Raw genomic sequence first — 12,590 nt, 5'->3', positions numbered from 1 at the left:
GCGGCAGCCCCGTGCCGGCCCTTCTGAAAAACCACTCGGAGCCGCGCCGTGCCGATCCCAAAGACGCAGAGGAAGGCTGCTGCTCCTACACAAGCCCTTAAGAGAGAGGTCTCACCAAGTGACTCCCAGACACTCACCGCTTCGGGAGAGGCTCTGCCACAGTCCTTGCTCGGCCTGCAATAGAAGAAAACCTACGTTTCAGCAGCTCTTCGCGTTGCTTCTCACTCCCAGGAGCACCGAGGCTGCAGGAACACGGCACCATCTCTCACTCGCTCCTACCGAAGAGAACTTGAAGAATTGAAGCACCCGCTAAAAAACCCTGGGGCTGCGCCAGCCCCCTCCGAAAACGCGATGGGAACCAGGCAGCGACGATACATCGGCTGCAAACGTAACGGGGTCCGACAGCCCGGCTGCCCCCTGCTCCAACCCAAGAGACCCCAACTGCTCCCGAGCGCTCATCACCTCCGCGGTCCCCTTACTACCAGAACCGCTCACCGGTTTGGGCTCAGCCTTACCGCCAGAGGTCCCACAGCAACCTGAAACAAAACGGGCTCAGCCTTACCGCCAGAGGTCCCACAGCAACCTGAAACAAAACGACACGAGAACATTAAACGAGAATCTCAAGGCTCCGTTTTAAAAGCAGCGCCCCCCGCACCGCTTCTCAGCCCCAGCAGCATTAGCACCGGACAAAGGAACGGAGCCGAACGGAGCCCGCTCCATCTCCCACGGAGGTCCGCACGAGCTGCCCCGTGACTGCCGGCAGCCTCCGGCGGAGCTTAAGAGGCTTTTGGGCGGTCCCCGCCCGGGGCTCCCGACGAGGCGCAGCTGTGCGCGGCCCCGCGGCACCTGGGAGTCGTTGGCTGCCTCGTTAGCGCAGCCTGCCTCGTTAGGGCCGGCCCGCAGCCTTGACAGGCGTGCGGAATCTAGATCAAGATTAGGGACTTACATGACACTTTGAATTACAGTTACATGCTTCTCCTTTTCACCTCATTGTGGGAATCATTAGTAAGATAAATAATTGTGCCTCATTCAAACGGGTCACTTTGCATCTGACACAAACGGAGCAATGGAGCATCACCCCTCCAAAGAACGTCCCCAGCCTTAGGTTTCCCGAGGCCTCCGCTGCCTGCCATCTGCTCCTCTTTCCCTTGTCCCATGTCCAAAGAAAAGGAAAGGAAAAAAAAAAAGTTTGTTGAACCTGTAAAAGCTTTGTACCTCAGAGAAAATGTGACAAAAGATGGCAGTGGAAATGTGGGAGTAATGATGTGACAAATGACCAAACATACAGATGAGAAAATTGCCAGCCAGTGAAATTTAAAGTGGAGTTTTACAAACGCTTCTCTGTGGTGTTGCTCAGGACTGTGTGCATGTGTCTTATAAGTCACAAGCAGGACTTTTGGTGACATTTCAGTAATACCCAGTTAAGGACAGAGATAGTCTGCGAAGATTTCAGAGACGAAATTCACGTTATGTAGCAGTTTCAATCTTAAAACGCTCATTTTTATTTCTTCTGATGGTAGAACTGTGGAAGCTTTGATTGTACGCTGTTATGGGTATGTTCTCACAGCCATCAGCAGTGTCACGTGTGAAAAGAAGGGAGACCTGAACGTGCAGAGTGAGGTGAGAGATCCTGCTGAGGATGCACGATGTACGGTAACATCCTCCAGCACAAGAAGCAGGTTCAGTGCCAGGTCGTCACGTAGATGAGCAAACCCCTTACATTTATACAAATGTTACAAGGGAATCACTGTAGGAGACAAAGAGCATCACAGCGCAGAGCTTGCAACTATTCTTGTGAGCTGTCACCTCTTTTCCAATAGTGGCATACTTCGATCAATGCAACACGCCTCACCTCGCGTATCTAAACATCCCAACTGAACTTGGCATTACAATTAGTCGCATGCAAAGGATGAGCTGAAAAGAGACCCTCTGAATCCTCAGTCAGAACAAGAAGATACTCGGAGGAAACATGAGTGTTAAACACTCCTCAGAGCTGTCACCCGAAACTAAAATGAAACCACTTCTACATCTAACCTCTTCCATGAAACAGTCTGTAATCCGGCATTATAAACATTAGATGGTTTCACTGTGGATTACACATGATGCAAATAGAATGTTTTGATAGCACAGATAGTCCAGTGTTCCAAATAATTAAAACAAGTGATTTCTCACCACGCTTCTGCCTTGGCAAGATTAAGAAAAATGATGACAACGATCTTCCCGTGCAAACGCAGCTTTGGGAACAGCTTGTGAAAACATTTGCCTCCCAAAGCTATCTAGTTCATGTATTTGTAAACTCCAGTGACTGGTTACTAGCACGTACAACTGCTCGGCTTGTGGATGAGTTATTTACACACATCCCTTCCTTTCAGAACCTACTGCCTGTGAATGGGCACGTCTGCTTGAAGAAAAGAGGTCTCGGGCTATAGAATCTGACCAAGAATCCCACAGAAGTTGTGGAGGGTTCCTCTCAGACCGCTTTGTGCCTACAAACCACCGGGTGACTTAACGCTGTCAGAAGCTGTGGTACATAAAACAGAATGGGCTCCTCGGGCCTTTGTTACCTGCTTTTATGCTGAGCGATTTGTTGTTGCTCAGTTGCTTAACGTTAATTTTGCCTGGAATAATTGATTACATAGCGGTTGAACAGACACACGTTTGAAACTGTGAAGTGATACAGTCGTTCTTAGAAGATGGGAGCTGGGTCAGGCTGCCTTGGGGAATTTCACTGTCAGCAATTTTCAATGAACTTTAAGCATTCCTTAAACTTGACCTGAGCATTATTTAACCAAAGACCGCTCCCATTAGGAGCGCCGTGTATCATCCCAGAACATGGCTGACTGGAACAGGTGAATCTGACCTCTGCTGCTCTAAACTACCTACTGTAACTTGGATATTTGCAAAAAGGTGATATTCCTCACAATACTGCACCTGGGAAAACTTCTGCAATAATGACATGAAGTATATTTTCATATTGGACAACTGTGATACGGAATGAAAAAATGCATCTCTCCATTTGAAGCAGAGCACTCAAGGATCCACTTTCATTGTGTGCTTAATTGTACAGCCTGTTTAAGTAGCTAAACCTCAGTTTTTCTTGGGACACATTCAATAACCCACTTTATCCTTGCAACGACAGACTTGGCAAAATGGAGCCATACTTGGATTAAAGGCAAAAGATGCATAGACAGGAAGAGTGTGGCTATACCTAGGTTTGTATATTTGCGAGAACAAATACAAAATAGAGGTGATTTTTAGATGCCAGTCTGCTCGTTAACCGTCAAAAGCCAACTGAAAGTGCCGAGCTAATCTGGCCCTTGAGGTGGCTGACTCAAGTCTGTAAAGGAGAAAGCCAAGCACTGCTTTGCTTCTTGTTTGTGCTGATTGTTTTCCTCCATGGAATCTGGATGTGACAGATAAGCTGAAGATTACCTTTACAGGTGCTGTCTCACACTCTTAGCAAGAGATGGAGAGAGAGTTTTGTCTTTACCCAGGACACATCATTTTTCTGGTGTCAGTATGAGGTGTTAATATTTCAGGTTTTGAGGGTCGTGGGTTTATTTGCATGTGGCTTAGTGCTGGTATTTGCTCCAGAGTTTATCTCTGCAAGAGCGTAGTGCATTAAATCATTTTTTTGTACTTATGTTAAGCTGCTTACAGGCAGTTCCATGACTACAAACCCATGCCCCAGGAAAGGGGCAAAAGAGGAAAGAAGAGGGAGATAGGCCTAAAAATGAGACAGTGGCAACAAGATGAGGAGGAAAGTTAATTTACTAAATACAATATCACAATGCATGACAACATAATATAATGCAATAGTATTTGAATTGAGACCAATACATACAATGAGACTGTGTCCAAAAACCAAAGGCCTTACTCAAATGCTGAAGACAAGACAGCTAGAAAGCACATACGCTGCAGAGACAAACAGAAAGGGAAGAGAGGACATCTTGTGATCTGCGAACAGTGTTGTCTTTCCCTCTGAATGGAAAATGGAAACAGAACAGTCATCTAGGGTACGTAGTCCTCCTTCTCTTCAGGGACTGCTATACCCAGAAATAACGATGGTCCACAGAACTGGAGCATTAAAACTTAAACTCCCAGCGCATTACATGTCATGACACGGGATACCAATAACAGAAAACAAAAGCCATGACAACTCTGGACATTCATCATTAACAATGACATTATAAGAAATCTAAACCTTCATGCTTAAATGCACAAGTGCTCGATATGCCATCACAAGGACTTTAGAAATACACTTAAGGTGAAATTACTGAAACAAGATGAAATTCTTTTAACATGTTATTTTTTATTCCACAAACTCAGGACTTTCTTTTGCCTGGTCATTCAGTGTGATCAATTCCCAAACAAGAGATTTTAGCTATTTAACTCTGTATCTGGATTCAACCACTCAGGTATTTACTAAGAGGTAGGGAAAAATAACCAGATTGACACTGACACAGCATAGCATTGCATTAAATTCTGTAGATCTAATACCACAGATAGAAATAACCTGTTTTGTATAATTTATACTACTGCCATATAGAGAACAGTAGCAATGGAGTAAAATATAAAGGCTAATTAAAAGTTTCTGCTAAAAAAAAAAAAAACTTACCATCATGGGTAGGAAAAAAAAAAAAATCACAAGCCTATTAGTCTTGAACACTACGTATGCAATAGAAATATATCCACTGTCTCAACTGAAATTTTAAATTATAGCACTTTCAAGCTCAAATTCTGCTTTAGGATCAGTGTCCTCAGAACAGTTAATTAGAAAACAGGATGAATCAGAAGTACAGCTTCAGAAGCTGTGACAGACTTTTGTCTCTGGGCTTTCATTTAACTCTGGCATTAAACTTTGGGGAACTCAATCCACTGTCTGTCGTGCAAGAGCTTCTGCTCAGAAGATTGGGAGCAGGGAAATTATTTCCCCAAATTTCAATAACATTAACCTCTGAAAAAACATCCCTTGGAGTTCCTTTCCTCTCCCCCCAAACAGTATCTGCTACTAAAATTTATTAGGTTATTAAAACAGAACTGGAAGTGTTTTGATCATTTTGACACTCTTCTCTGTGCTTCCATTAGCGCAGCCATTGGCATTCTCACCAAGATTTTAGTAACTGAGTTCCTGCTGCAGATCAGTGCCACATGCCAGTACACCACAAGCAGCAATCCACTTCTACGTCTTCAACTGATTCCTCAGTCACAGTGACAGCACTGCAAAACATCCAGGATGGTGTTTCTCATTTTGCAATACTGGTTCTACAAGAAACTCATCTGTTGCTCAAGATAACCAGCCAAAGCAATACATACTTGTTCCTAACTTTAGGATTAGGTATAGAAATAAAGCATGATTAATGCCTGCACTCTAAACACTACAAAGAAAGCATTATTTCACTTTAGTCAGATAGGTTGCATCAGCATAGCACCATCATGTATGTGTAGAAGCAATACTAGTGATGTCCCAGAGATGATTTTACTTAGTTTTCAAAGCATTACAAAATTTGTTATGATTAATAACAATTATTACATAGAAACGTCATAAGAATTGCTTTAAAAGAATGCATAAGGAAAAAAAAAAAGTAGTTTTACATAATAGCAGGCATGCTACAAACATATCCAACCACTCCACCTCTCTTCCTGGTGGAAGAATCACAGTCAGAAGTATGACAAAACACTTTAAAAACCAAAAACACTTCCCATAGGAATACTGAGGAGTTGGAGATATGAAGTTTCCTTCCCTATCATTATCAAAATGCTATCCTTGGGCTCTTTAAACCCTGTCACATATATTATATAGCCCATTCCCCAAACATTATCAGCTGCCAGCAGCTTTCACATCACTTAATATCTAACAGATCTCCCATGAAAATGACTTCCAGGAGCTGGTCTACTCAGCTAGAACCTTTAGACTGTTTCAGATACCCTGGCAGTTCTGAATTACATTACTTCACTGATCTTAAGGGAGACACATTGTAAAATAGAATAATTAGAACATCTGAAGCATATATTATAATCACAGTATAACAACAGCATTACAGCATGTGTTATTTCCACAGGCAGTTGGAACTCCAGAACTAGTCCAGTACAAACATTCTCAAGCAATATCTTACCACAAACACAAAATGAAAAGCTTGTATACTACACCTAGAGAAGAAAAATAGGACAAAAAGCCCAGCCCTTACAGTTCCTCAAAACTGAAGCCTCAGTATAAATAGACTGGGCAATTCCCAGATAAACAAATCATCAAAAGACTTGGAACAAAAAAAATATAGCAGTTTCTTTGAAACAGGAGTGTTACAGTACAAGCAGCTTTGAACATATTACAGGGCACATCACTTATATCCAGCTGCTTCTTAAGCTTGCAGCTGATATACAATGTTCTCAGAGCTGAAGCACCAGAGGCCTGACGCAAACAAGGAGCTTAAACATTGGTGCTCTTCAAGTCCAAGTATCAAGTTTAATGTGGTTGTTGAATCTGGGATGTGTTTCTCATTCCAAGGTTATCTTCAAGTGCTGAAAAAGGCAGGGAAAGAAAGAGCTACAGGCACTGGCAGAAAGAAAAACACACGTAAGACTAACAATACAGCACAATAAGAATCAGCTCCACAGTTGACACCCCCACTGACTAAGCCCAGCTTAGAACGAGCCAGGCATTTCAGTCTTCTCCCTTCCAACTGAATTTGAGAGATTAAGAATTAAGTTTCACTTTCCTCAATAAGTGGCATGAGTACACTTGAAAAGGTCATCCCATTTTGAGCACTTGGTACAAGGCAGACAATTCACCAGCAATTCAACACAGTCAAGGACAACACTAAGGAAAAAAATCTTTCAAGCTAGATGATAAGAGTCAACAAAAATAAAAATCCACCACGAACCCACTACCAAAACATCTCTTTACATAGCTAGTTCAAAACTGAAAGATCTTATGCCTTCATTTACCCCCCATCTCTAACACATTACCCTAAACTTAAGCACAAGAGGTGATGAAAACACAGTCACTGTTAAGTTCAGTGATCTGATGGCATTTTTCTCTGGAGAAAAAACAAAAAACAACTAAACACTGTTGCAATGGAACAGAAACGCATTGGGTACCTTTTTCCCTTTTGCCTTAAGGAAGAAGGATATTTTAAAACTCAATTCACAGCATTCAAAGATTCATTGTAACGTCATAAGATATGCTAAAGATGTGCTGCTTCTGATGCCTTTAACTCCAGTAGCAGCAGAAGTTATATTTGTTTACAATTAATATTTAAAATTTAAAGGAATAAAAGAAATATAAAATTCATAAGTTATAATTATTGATAAAAATTAATTCATATTTTAACAGCTATTAACTGGAGCATAGAAAGTTCCACACCAACATGCCTGCTTTGCAGGGGGCTGGGCTTGATCACTGGAGGTCCCCTCCAGTTCCATGATTTTCTATTAGGGAAACAAGAAATGGCATGTTATCCCTGCTCTGAGGAATTTTACATGGACTGATGTACAGGTGCACCACACTTTAACCAAAGAGTACTTTCAAAAGAATTGAAGAAAGATACGAGAGACAGATTTGTGAGATGCTGGACCAGCTCTGCTCTGCTAAGGAGCAATCAATGAACCTTCTCTGATGAGCACACCTTACTCACATTTACAGTTCACACAACTTCATAAACTGCAATTCCTCACCTGAAACACTGCAGCAAAGCAAACCAAGACCAGCTTCTCAAATTAAGAATCACATATCAAGAACATTTGAATTACCAGCACAGCTTCTATAGGAGGTGTCATCATTCCAGCAGTGTCTCGAGGTCTTCTGGAAGAAGATGACGTTTCCTACTGTGCGCAACCTTCCTACTGCATGAGGGAAAAAGAGGGGGAAAAAAATCCCAGTTAATTCCAATGAAGAGATCTTCTTTTCAAACAACTGGAGCACTGTATGCTACCTCACTAGATGAACAAACAGTCTGAGCTCAGGACTGTTTCGAGTCAATATATCCTGTCACTTTTGGATGGGCAGCCACATCTTAACCCTTTCTGTCCTTTCCATTTTCTATCCTCACCTGCATTCACTAGAGATCTCTCCAAAGTCTGGCCAGAGAGTATGCCATATTTCCTTTGAACACCCACCATGAATAGGTAGGTATTTGTGATTCAATTACATGCGATTACCACATTACCCATATGACACCAAAGTTTCTAAAGGGAATAACTTTGGGAGAGGGAAGATATCTGTTACTCCACTTAACCTTAGGAAAGTTACATTCCTCTACTTGAGAGCAAATCAGAATATATTACTTCAGTGGCTCAGTAAGCAGAAAGTTAGAGTATTTTACAGTATCTCTAAAAACCTCAAGGCACCATAGTTATCACTGCTCTGGGTATCTTTGAAGTTTGCATGAAAAATGAGAAATACATTTTTATAACTTCAAAGCCATGTGAGCATACCTTAACTATAATGTACAAGTTACCTCACATAGAAATGATGAGTTATTGTAGGGCAAGCACTTCACAATGAGGTATGATAGAAGTAACCTGCCTTTACCTTTCCCTCTGTACTGCAGAGAAGGAATACATCTACAAAAGGAAAGCTATGCATTTTTTGGCACAGAAGGTCAGTAATACCTTTCAACGCTTTCTTTTTTTTTTTTGAGATAGTATTTTCATGATGCAATGATAGTGAAGTTAATAACTGTTATATTATATCTGGATTTTGCTTGGTTTTTCTACCTTCTTTATTACACTGACACTTCCACACATTTTCTCCAAGCCCTGTAGAAGAGTCACACTGAAATCTTAAGGACACCAACGAGAAAATCAAGGAGAAAAATAAACACCAGAAAGCAGACTTCTGCTGTACAAGTTACTCCAATGACTCACATTAACAAGACAACTTACCATCCAATGAAAACGGTAACACTGAGGCTTATATAAAACTTCTCTATATTCACAAATAATGTTCAACGCTACTGACCTTGTATTTCATTCAAGTACATTTAACCATGATGTTAATTAGTTCAGCTTATTTCCTGTAAAAAGCCACTTTGTTTGAAGTCAGGGGCCAAGATTTACCCTCCTCGTTACCTTTGATGGAGGACTTCTCCGTAGGACCAATGGTAAGAAGAGAGTCCTTCCCCCTTGGGGGCTCTTCACTTATCAGTTGTAATTTACATTATCAATTCTACGAAGGTTATCATTGCCTTCAAAGATGCAGAAAGCCTATATCCAAGTAATTGCATATGAATACCACCACAAGCATAAGAAACTGTGCTCTTTCCTGTAAATATGGGCTCAAACGATTGTGCTGAGACATCCTGTAAGAATCTAAAGAGCCCAGAGAGAAGTTTTGCCCCCCTTGTAGGGCAGACAGCTCACCATGCAAAAGGAGCATGCAGGGGTCATTAACAAAATATCTCAGAATTGCACGTTTCTACAAACTTGCTTAGCACACAGTAAGGCTTCAATAAGGCTTCACAAATAAAAGATACGAAGCGGAACAAACTAAGTGGGCAAAATGTTACTGACTTCACTCTGTTGGTTGAAATTCCTATCCTAGAAGTGCTACTTTCTCATGTACAGAGATATTTCATCAGAAGTTTCTCAGACCTTGATCTCTTCTAACTTCTGCTCAACTGTGTTAAGAGTTCAGGACAATTTAGGAGACAATAGGTGGTTTTGTTAATGATTTGTAGTTTATTGTTAATTAACTTCCATAAATGCATAACATGCCCTCTGCACAAATCACTTACATTAACAAACAAGAACTATTTTTAAAGGCAGAGTGTGTAAGCCAACAATTACCTACAGGTATTGAAACCACATCTAGCATTACTTTCAGCCAGGAGCACAAATAGGACAAATCTTAATTACAAGGAAGCCACAGAACAAAACAGCAGGACATTCAGAAAAGCACATGCAGAGAAGAGCTCATATATTTGCTTTTTCAGTCCCACACAACAAGGTTATTGAAATCCTTTGTATAAGAAAAGAAGGACATCAGCCTGCTGACAGCAACTTCTCCAGGTAATTTCTCTTCACAGCAGGCAGTATTTCAGCCTATCTTTTACATTAAGGAGAGAAAAACATACATTTAAATGCATTAGAAAGAGACAGACAATGTCCTCAGGTACTTCCACAGTGTACACAGCAGCTGAATGTTTTTCCCTTGTAGGGGACTAAATAAATAAAACACTTCATCCAAGTTGATGGAAATTTAAACTCTGACTCTAAAAAACAGAACAATACTTTGTAGTGAAAACAGGATCCTCTCAAATGCTAACTGCTCTAGTTACTCTCCAAAGGAGAGTGGGTTTAACAGAGCGTTTACCCAGAGGGTATTTTTAATGAGTTGCTCAGAAATTCCCGAGCAAGAAGTGTTTAATACAATAGCAATTTACCTTGGTAAGCTACATCTGTTTAGCACAGACTAAAATTGAATTCACCTCATTATTCACTCAGCTTTAACATTTTCTTCTGGCTAAAAACAAAGCGGACTAAACTTACCAAAACTTAAAATGTGTAACACAATAGAAAGCACAGCAACAACAACAGAGCAGCAAAGTCCCAAGATACAGCAAGCAAAGATTTGCTCAAACAGAACAGCCACAAAAAACAAAAAACAAAAAAAACAAAACAAAACAGAACACTGCTTACCTTCAGAAGAGCACAGATTCTACAGGGACCTCCATCAAGAAATGCCCTTCCTTCCACTGCCATCCCTTAAATGAGGGCTGGGAAAGGGTGGATCCTGACTCCACCACTCCCAGTCATTCAGCTGCATTGCGTGCACCTGAGCTCCCACGGGTCGGCCCTGCCTTCCCACCAGGTGCTCAATCACTGTTTTAAGCCCTGACTGAGCCTTTCCTCTACACTATTAAATTGCTATTTTAAACAAAAATATGGTATAACGAATATTTAATGCTTGACTTCCTGTTGTATCCAGTTTAACCTTTCTTAATGTATAAGTCCTTATGTTCTTAAACTACAGTATTGCAAATGGAAAATAAGTGCAGTTTTAGTAGCCAGGAGGCTGACCTGAAATTACTTTTATATACTGTTTTATCCAATAACATAACGCTTGCAATATTGTACCTTTGCACTCATATGGGTTTTGCACTCTTTTCCTCCACACCCTTGACACATTTGATCAACCTCAAATCACATCTTATTGCTTTGTATCTTTTTCCTATGACATTATAAACCTCAAAGCTGGTAGGGTTTTTTGTTGTTTTTGTGAATACCCTAACAAGAAAGAGGAGAAGAATTTAGCCTTGCTGATGGCTGATGAGCTTCATAGAAAACTGGAAGGGACATTACAAAGAATTTTCTTGTTTTCCCCAGAATCTATCAAAACTGCGGGTGTAACAGAACCAGGGGGAAAAAAAAAATCAAATAAAGAAAGAACAGTTGTACTGAAAGTGACCGATAGGTTGAGGAGGATCAGATTTGGGTGGGAGACTTTAGTAAGGGTTAAACTCAGGAAATGAAATCACTGAATAGAAAGAGACAAAGATAAAAACTGAAGAAAGGTGCTTCAGTGCATAAGTGCACATACGTGAATTCAGTACGCTGAAATATAAAAGGGAGAAATGTGGGATGCTGGAGGCGTTGCTAAAGGAAAATACTGTTGGTTCCAGAAAGCGAGGCTTGCTTTTTTGAGTATCAAATGTGCAACAGAGTAGACTTCTTTAGGAAAAAATAAGAGCCAAAGAGAGCAGAATTAAAGGGAGGACTGAGCACAAGCAGAGAAAATGATAGAGTAAAAGAGAATGTACAAGAAACTTCAGTACCTGCAGCTACCGAGAGTGACAAGGGAGTCCTGAGAGACAGGAAGCTCGTACCAGCCTTTGTAGGTGTATTATTGGTACTCACAGTCAAAGCTTCAGCATCAAGAATAGATAAAGTTGATGTACAGAGGACTGCTATGGCCATAGTAATTGCTATAAAAAGGATTGCCAGCAAGTAAAGCTAACAGCACTTCCTGAACTGAAGAATGAACAACATATTTTAGTGTTCAAGAAATCTCTTCAGGCAGAACTCTGCCCTGAAGAGAGCAGTACTGTATCGTCCTTACAGAGAGCACTGGAATAATTTCTCTACCACTGCTCTCTAAAAGAGGCTCCGCTCCTCTTCTGTATCCTGAGGATTTTTATCATCTTCCTATTGCTTACATGTATTTAAAAAAAAAAAAAAAAAAAAAAAAAAATCATCCAATGACCATAACTAGATAGATCCCTTTCTCAGTGGAAAAGATTGAATATGAGATACTGAAAGATCAAAGATTTTGCTTTGCTGTTTTTTAACCGAAAACACACAATGAGAGGCAAAGAAGAAAAACAAGGAAGGTGACAGGCAAAACAGAAACCTTGAATGCCAAAAGCAGAGATGACTCTTTTCCATTTGCCCACCCATTATCAGGTTTCAAGTTACTAGAAACATCTCAAAAAGGTGTCACATCATAGCCCCAAGAGAAGATGGGGCTGTCCTCAGTGGAGGTGGCTGCATGACTCGGACAAGCAGACCATGAATTCCCATCATCAGTTGGAGTAACAGAAGGCTAATCCCATTCCTTTGAGATTTCACACTCAATGAGATGCACATACTGG

At 41.0% G+C, this 12,590-nt stretch overlaps 1 long non-coding RNA gene across 1 annotated transcript; it reads right to left on the bottom strand.

Moving 5' to 3' along the window:
• Positions 1-3,781: 3,781 nt before the first annotated feature.
• Positions 3,782-10,670, bottom strand: LOC122175511. Its single transcript, XR_006177423.1, has 3 exons — positions 10,639-10,670; positions 7,750-7,842; positions 3,782-6,519 (listed from the first exon to the last, which is right to left on the bottom strand). It is a non-coding gene; the product is annotated as an uncharacterized LOC122175511 (long non-coding RNA).
• Between the last annotated feature and the right edge of the window lie 1,920 nt (positions 10,671-12,590).

The sequence above is a fragment of the Lagopus leucura genome, unplaced genomic scaffold (genome assembly GCF_019238085.1).
Source record: "Lagopus leucura isolate 7727_CA_CO unplaced genomic scaffold, USGS_WTPT01 Super-Scaffold_739, whole genome shotgun sequence".
Lineage (NCBI taxonomy): Eukaryota > Metazoa > Chordata > Aves > Galliformes > Phasianidae > Lagopus > Lagopus leucura.
The sequence above is the reverse complement of the archived record's forward strand: the minus strand, read 5'-3'. Positions and strand labels throughout refer to the sequence as shown.